The following is a 22703-nucleotide window of genomic DNA, read 5'->3' as shown; positions in this document are numbered from 1 at the left end:
AGGCTGCTCACACAACAACCTGTAAGGGGAGGGTCAGAAAAAGCTCCAGCATTTTGTTTTTAGCTTTTTTCGGACATGTAAAACGTGACCATTTGCATTACGTTGGGCCAAAAGCTTACTATAACAAACGTAAACTTCACACTTCATTTTATAATAAAATAGGATCTTTTTTTTTTTTTTATTTTTGACAGGCAGAGTTAGAGAGAGAGACAGAGAGAAAGGTCTTCTGTCCGTTGGTTCACTCCCCAATGGTCTATATGGCCAGCACACTGTTCTGATCCGAAGCCAGGAGCCAGGTGCTTCCTCCTGGTCTCCATGCGGGCGCAGGGTCCAAGCACTTGGGCCATCCTCCACTGCCTTCCCAGGCCACAGCACAGAGCTGGACTGGAAGAGGAGCAACTGGGACTAGAACCTGGTGTGACGGCACCACAGGCGGAGGATTAGCCAAGTGAGCATGGGTGCCGGCCAGGATCTTTCTATATCTCATTTCTTAAAACTAAGTTATCTTCTTGCTTCAAACACATTCCTGATCACTTACAGAGATAATCAAACAGTATCTATCAGAATAATTTTTTTTGTTACACCTAAGGATAACATTAAAAAAACCTCATCAACATTTCCTATCCAAGTGCACAGAGTGATTTTTGCAGGATTAAACAATGTAAACATTGGGAAGAGCCAAGTCAACATAGAATGTCAGCACCTCAAAACACCTGGCATTGCTGCTTCATTAGATTTGATCTGGCAACGAATATTAATTTTGAACAACAGCTGCAACTAAGATCTTATTAATTTATGTGTATACACTAATTTTTAAAAACTTTTTATTTTTTATTTTTGGTTTTGCAGAGAAGTTCAGAGCCTCCACCTGCCTTATGTGTCTTCTGGCTTGACTGAAGATACCGGTTGTTGGTTTCATCAAAATAGCAAGCCAGTAACAAATTTTAAAGTGCTTTCTTTTATCATGATTTTTGCCAATAACTGTTCTCGCCATCCTTATTAAAATACTTTTCTTTAACTCAACGAACTCGGAGGAGTAGGACACCAGGAGCTACCTCGTGGGTTCTATTTTTCAGGGCGTCATCACCCGGGGCACCCTAGCCCGAGACCGCGCCTCCCTTGCCGGAGAGCCGGCGAGCGCCCGGGATGGGCTCGGCGCGCGGGGCTGCAGCTCCCGGGGCGGGAGAGCAGGGCGCGCCCGCAGGCGGGGAGGCTGCGCGGGAGGGGGGCGAGGGCGGGGGGGGGGGGGGCGCAGGACAGGGAGGGAGGGGCGGCGGAGGGCGGGGAGGGGAGCGCGGGGAGGGGCCGGCTGCTGGGAGCGGTGGTGCAGCTGGCGCTGCCAGGCAGCAGGAGCCGGCGCTGGAGATGTCACCCGCCCGTCCCTTTATTACCGTTGCTCTCGAAGGGAAATCTTTGCGCTTAATTTCTAAAACCGCAGTGCAGGTGTTTGTAGCGGGGTCTTGCTCATCCAACAATACTGGAAAAGCTCACGACCAGCCCTAGCCCTTGTGCTTTTACTCTACATTATCTTGGAGCTCTGATGCACGTATTCTGTTGCTTAGGTTCCATCCATCATTAACTCTATGATCGCCATGTCTAATAACTCAAGTGAGACACATCACAAGTTCTAGTTTCTAATTGTGTGTCAGAGGCCTAAAATAAGGTCTGAGTGAACTTCAAAAATCTCATTGTAAACTGGAATTAAAAGGTAAGTAGCTTAGGTTTCTATAAAATTTTGAAATCTCTAGTTTTTTTCATAATACACATTTTTGCACTACCCATAATGAGAAAATCATTTGGAATGCATGCAATTTTTTCATAGAATGCCGTTTTCGTTAACTTTTTAAAGACTTCTTGTGTGCATAGATTTCACAATTTTTTGCATCAAAATAAAGTTTTTAAAAAATTTTTAAAAACTTTAGTTTAGTTAAGTTATGCAAGTTTCCTGTATTCTATATATACAGATTTATGGACATGGTGGTCCTTCCTAGCCTACCCTCCCTCCCACCCATGCTCCATGCTTCTTCCTTCCTCTCCCATTTCCATTCTTAATTTTTACAATGATCTACTTTCAGAAAATAAACTTATTTTTAACTCCATTTACACAAACTGTTTGAAATACCCTGGTATGTCTCCAACATAAGGCATAAGACAATGGACTCCTTTGAGGAAAGGAGCTCAGCTTAACAGAATAAATTTCCCTTCTGATTAAAAAAGAGAAAGAGAAGATTTACCAAGCCAAATCTGGGTGTGTCACCTTAGGCACACCCTTTTCCCTGGAGAACTGAAGAAAGCTCCTTGGCCATACCCACTACAAGCCTCTAGATATTCACCGAAAATAGACATTCCACTTATCTACAGAGTCATAGTACAATGATGAAAGCTGCTACCACCGCAATAACAAAAAGAAGAAACCAATGAGTATCTCCACAAATGCTGAACAACAAATGCACCAATTCAAGAAACAAGAAGAAACAAGAATAAGGTAGACAACATGATGCCCCCAAAAGAACACAACATCTCAATACTAAATTGTGAAGATGATGAGATAGAAGAAATGCAAGAAATGGAATTCAGAGAACTGATCATAAGATTACATAAAGTAAGCAGAAGCAAATGCATGAACTACTGAAATCCATACAGGACACAAAAGAAAATTTCTCCCATGAAATTGAGATCTTAAAGAGAAATCAAAATGAAATGAAGAATTTAATAGTACAAGTAAAGAATACAGTGGAGAGCCTTAACAACAGGATCAGTGAAGCATGAGAAAGTATATCAGACTTAGGAGACAAAGCACAAGAAATTATACAGTCAATCCAAAACAAGAAGAGGAAATTAGAAGCTAAAAAACAATGCTGGGAATCTACAGGATACTATCAAATGACCCAACATACTAGTTCTAGGAGTTCCTGAAGGCATGGAAAGAAATAAAGGATTAGAAGGCCTTTTTAGTGAAATAATAACAGAAAACTTCCCGAATTTGGAGAAAAAAAAGAGACATCCAAGTACAAGAAGCACATAGAAGTCCTAATAGACATAACCACAAAAGCTCTTCGCCATGACACACTGTAATCAAACTCACCACAGTGAAACATAAAGATTCTGAAGTGTGCACAAGAGAAATGCCAATTACTTTCAGAAGATCTTCAATTAGACTAAGAGTGGACTTCTTATCAGAAATCCTGCAGGCTAAGAGAGAATGGCGAGATATATTCCAAGTCTTAAGAGAAAAAAAATGTCAACCCAGAATATTATACACTGCAAAGCTCTATTTGTAAATGAAGGTAAAATAAAGCCCTCTATAAAAAACAAAAATTGACAGAAACAGATTTGTCACCACTCATCCAACCCTACAAAAGATGCTTGAGGATGTGTTGCACAGGGAAACACAGAAACATGGTCACCACTACAAAAGAAGGTAAAAGAAGACAATCCCTCAGTAACAGTTCAAAGGGAATTCAAAGTAAAAAATAGGAATATTTCTGGAAAAATGGCAGGGCAAAGTCGTTACTTATCAATAGTTACCTTGAATGTTAAATGGCCTCAACTCTCCAGTTAAAAGACACAGACTGGCTGAATGGATTAAAAAACAAACACATGTATTTGCTGCATACAAGAAACACATCTCACCAACAAAGATGCACACAGACTGAGTGAAAGCATGAAAAAGATATTCCATGCCAATAGAAACCAAAAATGGGCTGATGGTGCCATCCTAATATCAGGCAAAATAACCTTTAACACAAACACTGTTAAACACAAAGAATGGCACTAAGTAATGATTAAAGGATCAATTCAACAGGAAGATGTAACTATTATAAATGTATACACACCTAATTACAGGGCACCTGGCTATTTAAAAGAAATGTTAAAGAATTTAAAATGAGACTTAGACTCCAATACAATAGTAATGGGGGACTTCAATACCCCACTTCCAGCAATGGAAAGATCAACCAGACATAAACTCAGCAAGGAAACAGCAGATTTAATCAACACTATAGACAAAACCAACTTAACAGAGCTCTATAGAACTTTTCATCCTACAGTTGCAGAACACACATTCTTCTCAGCAGTGCATGGAACTTTCTCTAGGATTGACCATATACTAGGCCATAAAGCAAATCTCAACAAACTAAAAAAAAAAAAATCGAATTCATATCATGTATCTTCTCAGACCACAATTGAATGAAGAAGGAAATCAGCAACTCAGGAATCCCTAGAACATATGCAAGCACAGGGAGACTGAACAACATGCTCCTGAATGAACAGTGGGTCATAGAAGAAATCAAAAGAGAAATAAAAAATTTCTGGAAACAAATGAAGACCACAACACATCAAATCTTATGGGATATGGCAAAAGCAGTTTTAAGAAGAAAGTTTAGAGCAATAGGTGCCTACATCAAGAAACTGGAAAGGCACCAAATAAATGAGCTATGTAGAAAAATATCAGTAAACCAAACCAAAAACTAGTAGGAGGAAAGAATTAATTAAAATTAGAGAAGAATCAATAAATTTGAAACAAAAAAAAATGCAAAAGATAAGCAAAAGGAAGGGCTGTTTTCTTGAGAAAATAAACAAAATTGACACACCATTGCCCAACTAACCAGAAAAAGGAGAGAGAAGACCCAAATCAATAAAATTAGAGATGAAAAAGGAAATGTAACAACAGACACCACAGAAATAAAAAGATACATAGGAAATTACTACAAAGAGCTGTATACCAACAAACTGGGAAACCTTAAAGAAATGGGTATATTCCTGGACACAAACAACCCACATGAATTTAACCAAGAAGACATAGAAAATCTAAACAGACCCATTACCAAGGCGGAAATTGAATCAGTAATAAAGGCCCTCCCAACAAAGAAAAGGCCAGTGCCAGATTTCTTCACCACTGAATTCTTCCAGACATTTAAAGAACTAACTCAACTTCTCAAGTTATTCAAAACAATTGAAATGAAGGGAATCCTCCCAAATTCTTTTTATGAAGCCAGCATTACCTTATTTCTTAAACCTGAAAAAGATACAACAGAGAAAGAGAATTACAGACCAATTTCCCTGATGATCATAGATGCCAATATCCTCAACAAAATTTTAGCCCTTCAAATCAAGCAATACATAAGGAAGATCATTCACCTGGATCAAGTGTGATGTATCTCTGGTATGCAAGGATGGTTCAACATTTGCAAATCAATGTGATACATCACAATAACAAACTGTTGAAGAAAAACCATAAGATTATCTCATTAGATGCAGAGAAATCACCCTTTCATGAAGAAAACTCTAAGCAAACAGTATAGAAAGAACATTCCTGAACATAATCAAGGTAATTTATGACAAACCAATGGCCAGTGTCCTATTGAATGGGGAAAAGTTGGAAGCATTCCCACTGAGATCTGGAACCGGACAAGGATATCTACTCTTGTCATTGCTATTCAATAGAATCCTAAAAGTTTTAGCCAGAGCCATTAGACAACAAAAAGAAATAAGGAATTCAAATTGGGAATGAGGAAGTCAAATTATCCCTATTTGCAGATGACATGATTCTATATATAGGGGATCCAAAAGACTCCACCAAGAGACTATTGGAACCCATAGAAGACTTTGATAAAGTAACAGGATACAAAGTCGATAGACAAAAATCAACAGCCTTTGTATATACAGACAATGCCATGACTGAAAAAGAACTTCTAAGATTGATAGCATTCACATTAGCTACAAAAAATCAAAACTTTGAAATAAATTTAGCCAAGGATGTCAAAGATCTCATGACAAGAATTACAAACATTAAAGAAAAAAATAGAAGACACAAAAAATGGAAAAATCTCCCATGTTCGTGGATTGGAAGAATCAATATCATCAAAATGTCCATTCTTCCAAAAGCAATTTGCAGATTCAATGCAATACCAATCAAAATACCAAAGACATTCTTCTCAGATCTAGAAAAAATGATGCTGAAATTCATATGGAGGCATAGGAGACCTTGAATTTCTGAAGCAATGTTATACAACGAATACAAAGCCAGAGACATCACAATACCAGATTTCAAGACATATTACAAAGCAGTTATAATCAAACCAGTGTGGTACTGGTACAAAAACAGATGGATAGATCAATGGAACAGAATGGCAACATCAGAAATCAATCCAAGCATCTACAACCAACTGCTATTTGACCAAGGAGCTAAAACCAAGCCCTGGAGCAAAGACAGTCTCTTCAACAAATGGTTCTGGGAAAACTGGATTTCCACATGCAGGCATCTGAAGCAGAACCCCTACCTTATACCATACACAAAAATCAATTAAAAATGGATTACAGACCTAAATCTATCACCTGATATTATCAAATTACTGGAGAGCATTTGGGAAACCCTGTAAGACACTGGCAAAGGCAAAGAGTTCTTGGAAAAGATCCCAGAGGCACAGGCAATCAAAGCCAAAAATTAACAGATGAGAGTATATCAAATTGAGAAGCTTCTGTACAGCAAAAGAAACACTCAGGAAAGTTAAGAGGCAACCAACAGAATGAGAGAAATTATTTGCAAACAATGCAAGTGATAAAGGATTAATAATGAGAATATACAAATAGATCAAATATCTCCACAACAATAAAACAAACAACCAGTTAAGAAATGGACCAAAGACTTAAGCAGATATTTTTCAAAAGAGGAACTCCAAAATGGCCAATAGACACATGAAAAAATGTTCAGGATCACTAGCCATCAGGGAAATGCAAATCAAAACCACAACGAGGTTTCATTTCACCCCAGTTAGAATGGCTTTCATACAGAAATCAACAAACCACAAATGCTGGTCAGGCTGTATGGAAAAAGATACCCTAATCCACTGTTGAGGGAATGTAAACTGGTAAAACCATCATTGAAATCAGTTTGGAGATACCTCAGAAATCTGAATATACTCCTCCTACCTTATGATCCAGCCATCCCATCCCTGGGAATTTACTCAGTGGAAATGAAATTAGCAAATAAAAGAGTTATCTGCATCCCCCGCTATGTTTATTGAAGCTCAATTCACAATAACTAAGACATGGAATCAACCTAAATGTCTGTCAACTGAAAACTGGATAAAAAAATTATGGGATATATACTCTATGGAATGCTACACAGCGGTAAAAAAAATGAAATCCAGTCATTTGCAAACAAAATTGATGAATCTGGAAATCCTCATACTTAGTGAAATAAGCCATTCCCAAAGGGACAAATACTAAATGTTCTCCCTGATCTGTGATAACTAATAGATCACTTGAAAGGAAATCTGTAGAAGTGAAATTGACACTTTAAGAAGCAATGGCTTGAATAGCACTTTTCTTGACTGTAGAGAGAGTTCTTTTTTTTTTTCTTAATGGAGAATGGGTGAGAATGGGAGAGGGAGGAGGATGTGAGGTGGGAGTGGAGGTAAAGGGTGAGCATGATCAGAAGAATTACTGCATTCCTTATGAAATTTGTACTCATTAAATAAAATTTCTTCAGGAAAATAAAGATACCTTGTCCTGCTCTTACGAAGCCTATAGTAGTATCATCATATAATGCAGTAAAGATGTCCCTTGTACATCCAACATTCTATTGATGGCATAATCAAATAAGGACATGAAATAAAAAGGAATTTAAGGAACATCTCTTTAATAAAAAGCAATACAAATACTCTAAGAAAATTTATTGTGTTAATATATCAAATCATATATTAATAACAAGCTGGATATACTAAAAGATGCAAAGGTGGTTAACAATTCAAAATGAATGTCGATTATCCATGTGAGTAAAAATATAAGAAAAAGTTACATAATCGCTTAGAAGATTTAATCAAATTTAGTACCTTACCTTAAATAAGAAGCTGTTAGAATAGTACATCATAGCAACTTCATTATTCCAACTAAGATTACCTACTATAATGAACCTATTAAAAACAGCATAATTGACACAGAACATTGAAATCTTTTTCCCTGGGAGCAGACCTGGACAAAGCTGTTTGTTTTCATTATTTCTCTTCAACATTATACATAAGGTGTAGTCAGAGAAATTAATAAAAAGGAAATAATGAGTGAAAGGACCAACTTTTAAGCAACAAAACTGTCAATATTTGTGGATGATGCCATTATCAACAGATAATCCATCATAATTCAGGTATAACAGAAAATATTAAGAAAATTAAACAAGATTACTGGGTAGAAAGTCAATATATGCCATCAACTGGTATACTATTCACCAGCAAGAAATAAACAGAACACGACCTGAAGGACAAAACAGAGACTCACAAACACATCCCTGTAAGAGAAATGAAAGATGAAATAGTCCATGGGATATCTTTAACTACATTCAGATAAACAGCTTTACAAACCTTCAGATGAGCTAACAACAGCAAGCCAAGACTGCGGGAAAGGCACGCATTCAGCAAGCATCATGTAAACTGCAGCTCTCAGGAAGCAAGCTTGGACTCACAGGATCCAGCAGGACCGCAGACAGCTGAGGGCGCCCAGAAGCTGAGGTGCCCAGAGCAGGGACAGCGCCCCCTGCTGCCGGAGCACCCGGGCCGGAGAACACGGCGGCTTCAGTCTGAGCCCCACCTCCCCTGTTACCAGGCACCGCCCCAAGGAACCGCCCCAGCTTAGGGGATTCTGATTGGCTGCACCTTCTGTGACGTCGCGCGGCCGGCTGCGGCCACTGTCCAATCAGGCACTTCAGGGCGACCCTGCGGAGCCCCGCGGGATCTTTCTTTGTGGCAGCGCTGGGAGGGGTCCCCGGGGCTGCTGCTGAGCGGGCTCGGGTGCCTCAGGGGCTGCGCTGTGTGACCTTCCTGCACCGCAGGAGCCGCCCACGGACCCCAGAATGCCGCGGAAGCGAGGAAATGGTGAGTGTGGGGCCCACCGGGTGGGAGCTGCGCTGGTGGCCAGGACCCCAGGCTTCCGCCCGTGAGGACTCCGCCCAGGGACCGCAGCCCCAGGTCTGCCCTGTTTGTGCAGTTAGGGCGGGCCTGTCCTCAGGGAGACTGTGGACTGCACTGTGGGGAGGAGCTGTGGTCTGCGGGTCCTCCTGCCCCTCTCTCTGCCCAGGGTGCCCGATTGCCCTGAGTTTCTAACTACACGGGGAGTGGAGTCTCAGGTGCACCGCCGGGTGCTCTCGGAGTAGCTCTTCCTGGGGCACCGAGTCCTTCTGCTGTTACCTGAGCACAGCGTCCCACGCCGGGTGGGTGGTAGAAGCGGTTTATTTGGCTCAAGGTTTTGGTCCGAGGTTGAGCGGCGTCTGGCGGTGTCCTTTTGTTGGCAGAGGCCTGAGGTGGCTCGGGGAAGAACACAGGGCGGGAGAGAGCCATTTATCCTAATCACCTCTTCTGAAGTCTGACCTGGACCCACTTTTTAATATTCACAATTGGGATTAAATTTCCCCGTGAGTTTCAGAGGGGACAAATCATTTCCAATCCAGAGCACTGAGTCTGACAACAAACCCATAAATGTGCAGAGATCTCCCCAAGTAGCCAGATGCCAACTCCTACCCTGAAACTCACAGCACAAGAGCTGTTTTCTCCTGTGATGCAGTTCATTCATTCAGTATTCTTGTTGTTATTTTTCCATGGAAAAACCAATAAAATTTTAAAGGATGGTTTTCTGTGTGTAAGTATTTTCCATGAGAGGAAAGCTGAGGATATCTGCCTGATCCTCCAGTATAAAAAGTGATTATGCTGAGGTGGGTGATTGGTGAAGCCGTTACATTTTGGGGATGTCCTCATTTCATATCCGAGAGTACCGGGGTTTGAACCTTGTTCTTCTGATTCCATATTCTTGCTAGTACACCCTCTGGGAGGCAGTAGGTGATTGGTTTAAGTACTTGGATCCCTGCAGCCTGCATGGAAGCCCATATTGAACCCCAAGATTTCTGGCCTCAGCCTGACCCATCTGTGGATGTAGTAGGCATTTAGGGAGTGAACTAGTGGGTGGACTGTGTCTCTCCCCTCTTTCTCTGTCTGTATGTGTTTTTAAACAAGTTGATTATTTTGAGACAACTTTTAAAAAGCTGAGAGGCGGGTTTCCAAATGGCTTAAGAGTCCCAGCCACTGGAGCCATTGCCTGCTGGATGATGTGTCCTCAGGGTGTCATTAATGGGAAGCTGGAATTCAGTCAGGAGTGGAACTGGCACTCCAACCCAGGCATTCTGAGATATGGGTGTCCCCAGGAGAGTGTTAACCACTAGGCCAAATGCCCCGCCTCCTACTTGCTTGTAGAGGTGATAATATGTTCCAATGCAGCAGCAGGTATGGCTACCCAGAACTGAAAAGGAGTGAATTGTATGTGTACTTTCGGTGGATGAATTGGATGGTGAGTGAGCTATATTCATAATTCGGTTATACTATTTAAGAAAGTTATATGATTTCTGACAATTTTTAAGAGGATATATTGGATTATTTCAGAGTTTTGTGTAATGTTTTATATTGTTGTATTCCACATGAAATCTTTCCTTTTGTAGGCTACACTGCACATTTCTATAGAGATGTGGATATAAATATAACAAAGTGACAGTATGGTGTATCTTGTACATCACAGTGATTGATTCAGGGCAGCGGATTGTGAGGAAAGGTGATATTAATTTTATTTGAGTATCTTTTTAAGAATATATTTGTGGCCGGCGCTGCGGCTCAATAGGCTAATCCTCCGCCTTGCAGCGCCGGCACACCGGGTTCTACTCCCGGTCGGGGCGCTGGATTCTGTCCCGGTTGCCCCTCTTCCAGGCCAGCTCTCTGCTGTGGCCAGGGAAGGCAGTGGAGGATGGCCCAAGTGCTTGGGCCCTGCACCCCATGGGAGACCAGGATAAGTACCTGGCTCCTGCCATCGGATCAGCGCGGTGCGCCGGCCGCAGCACGCCAGCCGCGGCGGCCATTGGAGGGTGAACCAACGGCAAAGGAAGACTTTTCTCTCTGTCTCTCTCACTGTCCACTCTGCCTGTCAAAAAATAAATAAATAAAAAATAAAAAAAGAATATATTTGTGAAGTAAATTCATACCATGTCAAACATGACCAGATAACACAGGTACGTGACTTTTTTTTTTTTTTTTTTGACAGGCCGAGTGGACAGTGAGAGAGAGAGAGAGAGAGAAAGGTCTTCCTTTGCCGTTGGTTCACCCTCCAATGGCCACTGCAGCCGGCGCACCGCGCTGATCCGATGGCAGGAGCCAGGCACTTATCCTGGTCTCCCATGGGGTGCAGGGCCCAAGGACTTGGGCCATCCTCCACTGCACTTCCTGGCCACAGCAGAGAGCTGGCCTGGAAGAGGGGCAACTGGGACAGAATCCGGCGCCCCGACCGGGATTAGAACCTTGTGTGCCGGCGCCGCTAGGCGGAGGATTAGCCTAGTGAGCCGCGGCGCCGGCCATGACTAACTTTTTAGTAGTGGTAATCAGAAAAGACTGACCTCAGCTCTCTTAATCTGTTGGATTCTGAGCTAGTCAACCTCACTCTGATGATCACCCCCTTTATCTTAACAACAGGAGCTATTCATTCTGCATTCGGTTAAAGGCAACTATTAAAAATCTTGACACTGACTGCTCCAAATTGTGAAGTCCAGTAACACATGGAGGATGTAGCTGGGAGACAGAGAAAATGAGTGCTTATGGACAAAAAACTTTCAGTGAATACGGTCTTACTGTTTTTTCTATTTTCAGGAATCCTCTCAAAATCCATACCTTCAATCCTAGCATGAGCAGCTCCTGCTGGCAGAAGTATGTGACTACCTATTTAGGAGGAACCATTTCTAGGAAAGGACATAAAGATCAAATACTCTTTGGTACAGTCTAGTTCTTTGACCCCTGGGAGTTCATTTTCTATATCAAGGAGTATAACTTTGAAACCCACGTATTCATGGCACAGTTGCTTCTCTTGTCCAAGATGGAGGTACCTAGGCTTAGAAGTTTGAGACTGAGCTTCCTTAATTTGCAGAATAAAGTCACTGCAGGGCAAGGGCAGAATCAGGGAAGACAGGAATTTGAACACAGCAAATCTTATCTTAGGTTTAGAGGAAACCATGGATAGTTTGTGAGCTGAGACAGCACTTCCACTCAAGTACACAGCAGGAACCACGCCCTTCCCCATTTGGAGAGGAGCCACTATAGCCGTGGGAGCTCCATGAAACCCTTACTTATTGAGCTACTTGCCTAGTTGGAGGTGGAAAGCAGCAAATGGCAGGGATAGATGAGATCCTGCTCTCAAAAGAATAAGGGGAGAGGAGGAATTTGTGACACAGGTGGACAGAGGGATTTCAGGAGTTCCTAGGCAACTAGTTACCAGGCATTGAAATTTTTGTATTATACAATTAATTTGGGATGCACCCACCTTAGGACCCACTATTTTATTCCCGTGTATGCACTAGAAGAGTTTTCCCAACTCTGGAATATGATTCATGGGTGCCTCACAAGTTACATTAGATGAGAACAAGGCTAGACATGAGTTGCCACAGTAATATCAGTTTCTTGTTCAAGTATCTTGAAATAGAATAGTCATTGCAGTTTTCTCCATGCTTTATGGAAGATCTGCAATAAATACATATGTGTTCTATAAACACAGTACAGTTGTCAGAACTGAAAAGTAAGTGTAATGACAGTGATCATCCATGTCCACATTTCTGTGTTCTTAACACATTCCTTTCAAATATGAGTTTGTTAAGCCGTAAATTAGAAATTGGAATTCTATAGAGACCAATTCTGATGCATCACATCTGGTCTCAAGGAAGCAGGGCTGAGTGCCCAGGAAATAGACACATCATTTTCTTATTTCTTTGTGAAGGGGTGCAGAGACCTGGGGGAAATGAAGTCTCTCCCTCCCATGACAGCACCAGCACAGATCCATGGGAAGGGATTTTTCAGGTCTTTCTCAGCGTGGGTCATGTTGCTCACTCCCGTCCTCTTCTTCCCTGAAATTCTAGGCCCTGCAACTGTCCTGATGCTGATTCAAAGGCACTTAATGTATTCTGTGTTCCTGAAGGTAAGTGCCAGAGGGAAAGATGCGGCCCACAGACCACGGGGGTCTCTGGGGAGTGGAACATTGTTTTCCTCTTGTTGGGAGCAGAAGCATCGGTGGTTCTCATGTGGGTGAGGCCTGATAGAGAGATGCTTGCCACAGCTCTGGGCCTGTGGGGAACAGCACAGTCATTAGAACCTAAGGTCTGAGGGTGAGGAAGCCCACCACGGTCTGAGCTTCCAGTGATGACTCTGCTGGAGGTAGGTGCTTTGCTAGAAGGCCTGTGTTCTTCCATCATGCAGAATCTGATTTCACATGTTCCACAAATGATGTGGTCAATCCAAGATGGCAGTGGGGCAAGGAGCACCTGCAGATTGTATGAGCCGGGATTGGAGTGAGTCTAGTTCCAGCTCAGCCACGAGAGGATCCTGTTACTGACCTATATGGCATTGGTTTATCCATCTGTAACCTGAAGGCATTCCCAGTACCAGTGACATAGCCCTGATTTCCCGGAGAAATCATTGTCAGCCCACGTACAGGCTGTTTACAACAGTGTAGTTGTGTTTGTGGGGTTTGTTGCATCTCCTCAGCAAGTGGAACTTCCTGCCCCCTGCTGCACGTGTATCCTGCCTAGTATGTTGTTTAAATTGAGTGTGTAGACACTCACACAAATTCTAGTTTCCAAGAATACTGAAGCTCTGAGGGAAATTAAGAGTACTGAAGGATGATCGTATTCTCTTCTTTCTTATTGTTTAAAAAGTATTATTTGTTTATTTGATAGGCAGAGTTTACAGAGAGAGAGAGAGAGAGAGAGAGAGTGAGAGAGAGATTTTCCATCCATTAGTTCACTCCCTAAATGGCTGCAATGGCTAGAGCTGGGCTCATTTGAAGCCAGGAGCTTCCTTTGGGTCTCCCATGTGGGTGCAGGAACTCAAGCAGTTGAGAGCCATCTTCTGCTGCTTTCCCAGCCGCATTAGCAAGGAGGTGATCAGAAGTGGAGCAGCCAGATCTTGAACCAGCACTCATATGGGATGTTGGTGCTGCAGGCAACAGCTTTACCTGCTATGCCACAATGCCCGTCCCAATCCTATTTTCTTTAGAATACAATAGTTTGCTGTAAGCAAGAGCAGATTCCATGAATTGGAATCCACATGAAAGAATAACCCTTTGGCTCATACCTTCTCCATGACGCTTCATAGTGGAACAAATGAATCCCTTTTAAAGGTCAAGATTGTAGCATTGTATGGCTGAGGCAACTGTTGATCCTACTGCCCAGAGAGATGGAGATTTGAGTGCTGATTTGTTTTTTTTTTTTTATTTTTAAAAATTTTTTTGACAGGCAGAGTGGACAGTGAGAGAGAGAGACAGAGAGAAAGGTCTTCCTTTTTCCGTTAGTTTACCCCCCAATGGCCGTTGCGGCCAGCGCACCGCGCTGATCCGAAGCCAGGAGCCAGGTGCTTCTCCTGGTCTCCCTTGCGGGTACAGGGCCCAAGCACTTGGGCCATCCTCCACTGCCATCCCGAGCCACAGCAGAGAGCTGTACTGGAAGAGGGGCAACCGGGACAGAATCCGGCCCCCGATCGGAACTAGAACCCAGTGTGCTGGCGCCGCAGGCAGAGGATTAGCCTATTGAGCCGCGGCGCCGGCCTATCTTTTTTGTTTTAAAAGATTTATTTCTTTATTTGAAAGGCAGAGTTAGAGAGAGGTGGAGGCAGAGAGATAGGTCTTCCATCTGCTGGTTCACTCCCTAGATGGCTACAATGGCCGGAGCTGTACCGATCCACAGCCAGAAGGTCTCCCACATGGGTGAAGGGGCCTAAAGACTTGGGCCATATTCTATAGATTTCCCAGGCCATAGTAGAGAGCTAGATCAGAAGTGGAGCAGTCAGGACTCAAACTGGTGTCCTTATGGGGTGCCAACACTGCAGGTGGCGGTTTTCCCCACTACGCCACAGTGCCAGCCTGGAGTGATGTTATCTTACCTCCTGTATAAGCTACTAAAGACTGGGTAATATTGGAAATTTCATATGATCTGTGAGAAGCAAGGCCCTAGAAAATATTACTCATTGGTCTGAAAGATGTGGCCTTCAGTGGAAGGGGAACCCATCCTATCCGGGAGTGTATCTACATCACTCCCTAATCCACTCCCATTCCTTCATTCTACCCCCATTATTTCCAGAGCTGGAGCGCTCTGAAACCTAGTTTGTCACAGTTGGTACCAGAGAGGTGATGATGCTCTCTGTCCTGAGAGTTCTTCCTGGCAGTACAAGAAGGGTTACAGGACCTGTTTGCCTGAAGAGAGATGAAACAAAGTAGATTTTAGGAGATATGTGAGTTGACAGTGTCACATGATTTGTGGATGTCAGGCACACTGACTTTTTTTGTTGTTTTTAAGATGTATTGCTGGCTGGCGCCACAGCTCAATAGGCTAATCCTCCACCTGTGGCGCCAGCACACTGGGTTCTAGTCCCGGTTGGGGCACCGGATTCTGTCCCGGTTGCCCCTCTTCCAGGCCAGCTCTCTGCTGTGGCCATGGAGTGCAGTGGAGGATGGCCCAAGTCCTTGGGCCCTGCACCCACATGGGAGACCAGGAGAAGCACCTGGCTCCTGGCTTCGGATCAGCGCGGTGTGCTGGCCGCAACGGCCATTGGGGGGTGAACCAACGGCAAAGGAAGACTTTTCTCTCTGTCTCTCTCTCTCTCTCACTGTCCACTCTGCCTGTCAAAAAAAAAAAAAAAAAAAAAAGATTTATTGCTTTATTTGGCAGTCAGAGTTGCAGAGAGAGGGAGAATCAGAGTCTTCCCTTTACCCGTTCCCTCCCCAGATGGCCAAAATGGCTGGGGGTTGGTCAGGCTGAAACCAGGGGCCAGGAGCTTCTTCCAGGTCTCCCATGTGGGTATTAGGGGCCCAAGTATTGGGCTATATTCCTCTGTTTTTCCTAGGCCATTAGCAGGGAGCTTAGGCAGAAGTGGAGCAACCCAGACAGGAACCAGCACTCATGGAAGGATGCTGGTGGCAGCTTTACCCAGTGTGCCACACCACCAGTCCAAAGCACACTTGACTTTGAGTAGTGCTGTCTTTCTTGCCACAATTCAAAACTCACGGTTAGTTTTGAGATATATTTTAGGAACCACAATCTAAAACAAGCACTATTTTAGAGAACTTTGACTTGACCCAGGACTATCCTTTCTCCCTCATACTGTAAATGGATCGTGTGAGCCCAAAAGTGTAATGCAGATTATTCTCGCATGTTAGTTATCAACTGTTGATAATCATGAAGTTTGTAGAAAGTTAGTATTAGCCTTTTTTCAAACATTTAAAATGGGAATCACTTTTTACTAATTGTTTTGATAAATACAAATGAAATGTCATACAATGCAAAATACATGTAAAAATTGAAGAATTGTCTTATGATCTCCAGTTACTGTGTGTGTCGCTGACCTTGCTGGCATCCATCTGATTGCCATATATCATGCTCATAAATGTTGTGTGTGATTGGAGATCTGATAATTGTATTGGGCATGTAATTCATTTTTTTCTCTCCTACTAACCAATACATATCAGCATTTGATATGTAACAAAAAAGCAAAAACATGTAGGGCTAAAATCAAGCACTTTATTTGTAATCCTAATTCAGCATTTTAAGATGGGTCAGCTAGTCATTTCCTGAGTGGATGTTTTCTGGGATCAGAAATGAAGGTGTAGTCACCTGGGGCCTGTCCTGAAGCTGGTGCCTTGCTAATGGCTTCACTCATTTGTCTGGTGATTGGCACTGGCCCTTGGCTAGGCCCTGTGTCTCCAACAGCAAGTACCAAGCATCTTCACAAAATAATTGTGTCCCATCATAAGGGAAACCGCAGTCGGCAGATTCTGGTTAACATTTTGCATCATATTTCCTGTTTTGCTGTGTGCTAATGTAAGGCAAATAACAAAATCAATAGTCACTGTGGGGAAGGAATACACAAAGGCTTGAATACAAAAAGGCATTCTATTTAGATCAATTATTTGAAAAGTATATTAACGTAAGTATATATTATTTCTAATTTCCTTATCATTGTTGGGCAAAAAAATCAATCTGTAAGAGTCAAACTTTCTATGGACTATTAGATGTGTAACAGCAAGAGAAGTTCTGGGGGAAATACAAATGTGGAATCCTTTGTAGAACATATATATTGATAGAAAAATATCTAATTCTACTCAGTATTTTCTGTAGTATAAATTTTAGCCACACCATGCTATTTCTTTCCTTGTTATACTACAATTTATTGGAATCTTCCAAATTATTACACTTCTTTGCAGCAGTATTAATCTTACAAAATCAATAGCAAATAAACCTTTTCAGTAACCTATTGGTAACTTGTAGTTTAATCTCTACCAATTAATGGAATTGTGAGTGCTCTTTCAGGGAGCGTTTTCCTGCCCCTTCTCATTTGAAAGGATGTATTCCCCCTTGGGAATCTGATTGTTTTTGTTTTTTGATCTAATGTGTCTGTTATTCCCAATTCGTTTGTGTTATGATCTTGCTTTGCACAGCAGAATCTCAAAGCAACCTCAGCCACTTCACTGAGAACTTGCTCCATTCACCTTCTCTTCCAGGTATTATTACAGAGACCTCCACGTGTTTCTAAGACAAGAGAAACGAATGTGTCTCCAGTAAGTTGATTACCTAATTATTCCTCAGCTTGTTTCAGCCCTGTATTTTAGGAAATTTATGAAGCTTTATTAATTATTTTTAAAGATTTATTTATTTAATTTATTTGTTTGAAAGGCAGAGTTACAGCGAAAGAGGGAGATAAAGGGAAATTTTCTATCTGGTTCACTTCCTAAATGGCCACAATGACTGGGGTTGGGCCAGGCTAGAGCCAGGAACCTGGAGCTCCATCCAGGTGTTTCACATGGGTGACAAGGGTCCACGTATTTAGGCCATCTAATGCTGATTTTCTAGGTACATTAGCAGGAAGCTGGATTGGAAGTGGAGCAGCCAGGGTGTGACCCTGTGCCTATATGGGATACTGTCATCACAGGCAGCAGATTAGTCTGTGTGACACAACAATGCCAGCCCCAAGGGGGTTTATTACTTAAAATGAAAACACAATAATAGATATAATTCAGCATCAGAGAATATACATGAACAAGGTAAAATTGGCATACTTACAAGACATTAAAGCTGTCCAATTTGAGTACAAATTGTTTTTTGTTTTTTGTTTTTTCTTTTTGACAGGCAGAGTTAGTGAGAGAGAGAGAGAGACAGAGACAGAGAGAAAGGTCTTCCTTCTGTTGGCTCACCCCCCAAATGGCTGCCACGGCCAACATTGCGCTGATCCTAAGCCAGGAGCCAGGTGCTTCCTCCTGGTCTCCCATGCAGGTGCAGGGGCCCAAGCACCTGGGCCATCCTCCACTGCCTTCCCGGTTCACAGCAGAGAGCTGGACTGGAAGAGGAGCAACCAGGACTAGAACTCGGCGCCCATATGGGATGCCGGCACTGCAGGCGGAGGATTAACCAAGTGAGCCGCATACAAATTGGTTTTTATTCTTTCTGATACCACACGAAAAAGACATATATTATATGATTCAAATTGAAACTTAGATGAAAATAAGCTAAATTCTTATAGAACATGAAGTCTGAAATGGAACTTTTATCAGTCATATTTATGATAGTACATATACTTGCTTTCTACTTGTCTCATCTGATTTCTATCTCTTTTTTCTTTATTACCTTACTTTTGCCTCATCTAATATTTTTTAATTATTTAAATGTTTTAAATTTATTTCAAAGACAGAGAGTGCTTCCATCCACTCATTTACTCTGCAGATGCCTGCAATAGCTGGAACTGGGCTAGGCTGAAGTCAAGTGCTAGGAATTCAATTTAGGTCTCCCATATGCGTGTCTGGAACTCAAGTACTCGAACCATCATTACTGCCTAGAATTTATTCATCCTGGAATCTGGAGTCAGAAGGCAGAACCAGATATCAAGCCCAGGAAACCCTGTGTAGTGTGAAAGCATTTGAACTGATCTCTTAGCCTAAGTCCTTCAAATAGGCAATTAAGGTTAACCGAAGACTATGGGTGGATCCTAATCCAATCCAAGTTGTGACTTTGTAAGATACATGAGGGAAGAGAGCACACAGGAAAGATCAGATGAGGTCATAGTGGGAATTTGGCCACCTTCAAACCAAAGAGAAAGGCATCAGTAGGAAAGTAGAAACCAACCCTGGAGGCAGCTTGTTCTTTGAACTTGGTCCTCCAGAACTATGACAAAATGATGTTCTGTTGCTTATGCCACCAGTCTATAGTACGCATTGTGGCAGTGCTACCAAACATATACACTGCTTTGTTTCATTAACTTTCTGATTGTGCATGAATTTGCTGTTAATTGCTCCAAAGATTTAAACTATGAGGAACTTATCACAATATTCTCATAATTATACTGTACTGCTTCATATACAATATAGGAACTGTTCAATAGATAAGTTCCTTTTTTTAAAAAAAAAGATTTATTTATTTATTTGAAAGGCAAAGTTCCAGAGAGGCAGAGGCAGAGAGAGAAAGGTCTTCCACCCATCAGTTCACTCCCCAGATGGCCACAACAGCTGGAGCTGCACTGATCTGAAGCCAGGAGCCAAGAGCTTCTTCCAGGTTTGCCAGGTGGGTGCAGGTGCCCAAGAACTTGGCCCATCTTCCACTGCTTTCCCAGACCACAGCAGAGAGCTGGATCAGCAGTGGAGCAGCTGGGACTTGAACTGATGCCCATGTCAGATGCCAAAACTGCAGGCAGCGGCTTTACCTGCTATTCCACAGCCCCAGCCCCTGTAAGTTCTATTTTTGACACCTGTACATTTTACTACTTTTATACTTTTAGCTTTTCTTCAAATAATCATACCTCTTTTGACAAAATTAAGTAAACAGCTATATAGCTTTCTATCTTTCCCACACAATTTTTTATTATTATTTTTATTTGAAAGACAGTTACAGAGATAGGGAGGAAGAGGTAACAACAACCAGGGCTGGGCTTGGCAAGGCCAAAGCCAGGAGCCTACAATTTCATCCAGGTCTTCCCCATGGGTGGTAGTGGCCCAGGTACTCAGGACATCTTCTGTTGCTTTTCCCAGGTGCATTAACACAGACCTGGATCAGACATAGAGCAGCCAGGACTTGAACCCGTGCTCATAGGGGATGCTGGCATTTTAGGGGGTGGTTTATGCTGGTACAACACAATGCTTGCTCAACCCCCACATGTTTACCATTTTCAGTGATCTTGATTCTTTCCTGTAAATCCATATTAGAACCTTGTACTTTTTCCTTTCATCCTGGAGAACTTCCGTTAGCAGGTTTTGAAAGCCTTCTTCATTTTCCTTCTCTCTTTCACAAATGTTAGAAAATATTAGGGCCTGTGAGGCACAGTAGGTTTAACCATCAGCTGCAATGCCGGCATTTCATATCAGAGTGCTGGCTTCAGTGCTGGCCTAAATCTGGGTCCTCCTCTTCCCATCCATCTCCCTGCTGATGCACTTGGAAGCAGCAGATGACTGCCCACATGCTTGGGCCCCTGTCATCCATATTTGGAAGACCTAGGTGGAGTTTTAGGCTCCTAGTTTGCCTACATCAGCCCTGGCCATTGTGGCTATTTAGGGAGTGAACCAATTGATGAAAGTTCTCTCTCTATCACTCTGCCTTTTAAAATAAATAATTAACTCATTTTTTAAAATATTAGAAAAGGGGCTGGTGCTGTGGCATAGCACGTAAAGCTGCTGCCTGTGGGGCCAGCATCCCAGATGGGTGCTGGTTCTAGTCCCGTCTCCTCCTCTTTTGATCCAGCTCTCTGCTATAGCCTGGGAAAGCATTAGGAGATGACCCAAGTGCTTGGGCCCCTGCACCCATGTGGGAGACATGGAAGAAGCTCCTGACTCCTGGCTTCAGATTGGCTCAGCTCTGGCCATTGGAGCCATTTGGGGAGTGAGCCAGTGGATGGAAGACCTTTTTCTCTGTCTTTCCCTCTCTCTATAACACTACCTCTCCAATAAACAAATAAAATCTTCAAAAAATTAGAAAATATGTATTAATCTATTTTATTTATTTTATGTTGTTATAAAAATGTCATAAAATGGATAGGATATAAATAAAATTTTTTTTTAAATTATCTCCTATCATCCTAGCATGACAGAAGTCATTACATGGTGAGAGAGTAAGAGATAAATCTCATAGCCTCAGGCCCTTTTAAAATTGGTGTTTTAGTTCCTAAGAACTGAAATTATTGTCTTGGGGATTAAGTTTCCAACACATGCTCTTGGGGGACACATCAAAGCCAGACCATATTTCAAATTATATTATTTGTGTTTATTTCTTAAAGATTTATTTATTGTATTTGAAAACCACAGTGAGAGAAAGAGAGATAAAGAGAGAGAGAGAGAGAGATCTTCCTCCACATGCACTGGTTTACTCCTCAATCGGCCGCAATGACCAGAGCTGGGCCAGGCTGAAACCAGGAGCTGGGAGCTTCTTCCAGGTCTCCCATTTGAGTTCAGGGGCCCAAGACTTGAACCGTCCTCCTCTACTTTCCCAGGTGCGTTATCAGGGAGCTGGACTGGAAGGGGAGCAGCTAAGACTTGAACTGGCGCCCATATGGGATGCCAGCACTGCAGTTGGTGGCTTAACCCACTACACCACAGCACTGGCCCCTCTATTATGTTTTTTGTTCCTTTTCCAAACTGTTTAGCCTATAAATAGATTTTTATTATTGTTACTCTATTTTATAGCTATAGAAATTAAATTGCAGTTTTTTCCTAGTCCTCTCTTGGTAATCTTGTCTATCATCCTTTATATTATTTTTATATCCTCCTTTAAATACTGAAAGCTATTTAGAGATACTTCAGGTGTTTTGTTTGCTTCTTGCAATATCTGACTAAATCTGAGTTTCTTTCTAAAGACTTTTCTCTTGTGAGTATGAGTCACCACATGTGTAGTGATTCTGAATTTTATCCTCAATATTGTAAGTCATGTGATGCAGAATTTGCAGACACTATTAAGTCTTTAGGAGAATGATTTCTGTTCTCCAAGGCTGTTAACTAGCTTCATTCCAATCCCATGCTTTTTATTTTTGCAGTGATTAGTAACTATTTCTTTTAGCTTTCATTGGCTGCTTTTTATTGATTCCGCTGAAATTTTTACAAGTAGCATAGTAGTCAGCCAGTAATTTTGGTCAATTACGCTCACAAATTTAGATACTTAACTTCTTTAGCTTTCTTTACAGGACTTAATTTTCTCTTCTCCTATTTTTGATTGTCCGCTAAGCCCTGAAATTTTCTCTATTACATCCTGAGCAAGTAAAACAGCAGCTTTTACTTCCATAATTTGTATGTAAGCAGCAGAATGTCCTCTGGTCAAATACACAAAATGTATGAGTTTCCCCTTTATTGGTTCCCTCAATCTAATTTCTGCCCTTAACAGTTGTGCTACAATTTTTTTCCAAAGCTTTTCCAAAAGTGTGTGGGCCCCTGCTACCTACATGGGAGACCTGGAAGAAACTCTTGGTTTCTGGCTTTGGCCTGGGGCTGTTATGGCCATCTGGAGAATAAACGAGCAGAGGGAAGATCTCTCTCTAAGCCTGCCTTTCAAATAAATAAAAATCTAAAAAAAAAAAAAAAGTTGCCATCTGTGATGCTGTTTTCCCATATGGGCACTGGTTCATGTCCTGGCTGCTACACTTCTGATCCAGGTCTGTGTCAGTGGCCTGGGCAAAGAGCAG

The 22703-nt window shown here is 42.2% G+C and overlaps 2 long non-coding RNA genes across 9 annotated transcripts in view; one reads left to right on the top strand and one right to left on the bottom strand.

The window, feature by feature from the left end:
- LOC100359069 (uncharacterized) overlaps positions 1-8487 on the bottom strand; it is a 195356-nt gene extending 186869 nt beyond the window's left edge. For both annotated transcript variants that reach the window (XR_011382680.1, XR_011382681.1), the window contains exon 1: positions 8358-8487. This is a non-coding gene — a long non-coding RNA (uncharacterized lncRNA). The remainder of the gene's footprint in view (positions 1-8357) is intronic.
- Positions 8488-8547: 60 nt separating this feature from the next.
- Positions 8548-22703, top strand: part of LOC103351305 (uncharacterized) — a 41999-nt gene continuing 27843 nt past the window's right edge. For 3 of the 7 annotated variants that reach the window (XR_007910854.2, XR_011382637.1, XR_007910853.2), the window contains exons 1-4: positions 8548-8867; positions 11670-11726; positions 12926-12984; positions 17557-17613. This is a non-coding gene — a long non-coding RNA (uncharacterized lncRNA). Of the gene's footprint in view, positions 8868-11669; positions 11792-12925; positions 12985-17556; positions 17614-19474; positions 19607-22703 lie in introns of all 7 variants that reach the window. The other 4 variants (XR_011382638.1, XR_011382635.1, XR_011382639.1 and 1 more) reach the window with 4 other exon arrangements.

The sequence above is a fragment of the Oryctolagus cuniculus genome, chromosome 15, assembly GCF_964237555.1.
Source record: "Oryctolagus cuniculus chromosome 15, mOryCun1.1, whole genome shotgun sequence".
NCBI classification, from domain to species: Eukaryota; Metazoa; Chordata; class Mammalia; order Lagomorpha; family Leporidae; genus Oryctolagus; species Oryctolagus cuniculus.
The sequence above is the reverse complement of the archived record's forward strand: the minus strand, read 5'-3'. Positions and strand labels throughout refer to the sequence as shown.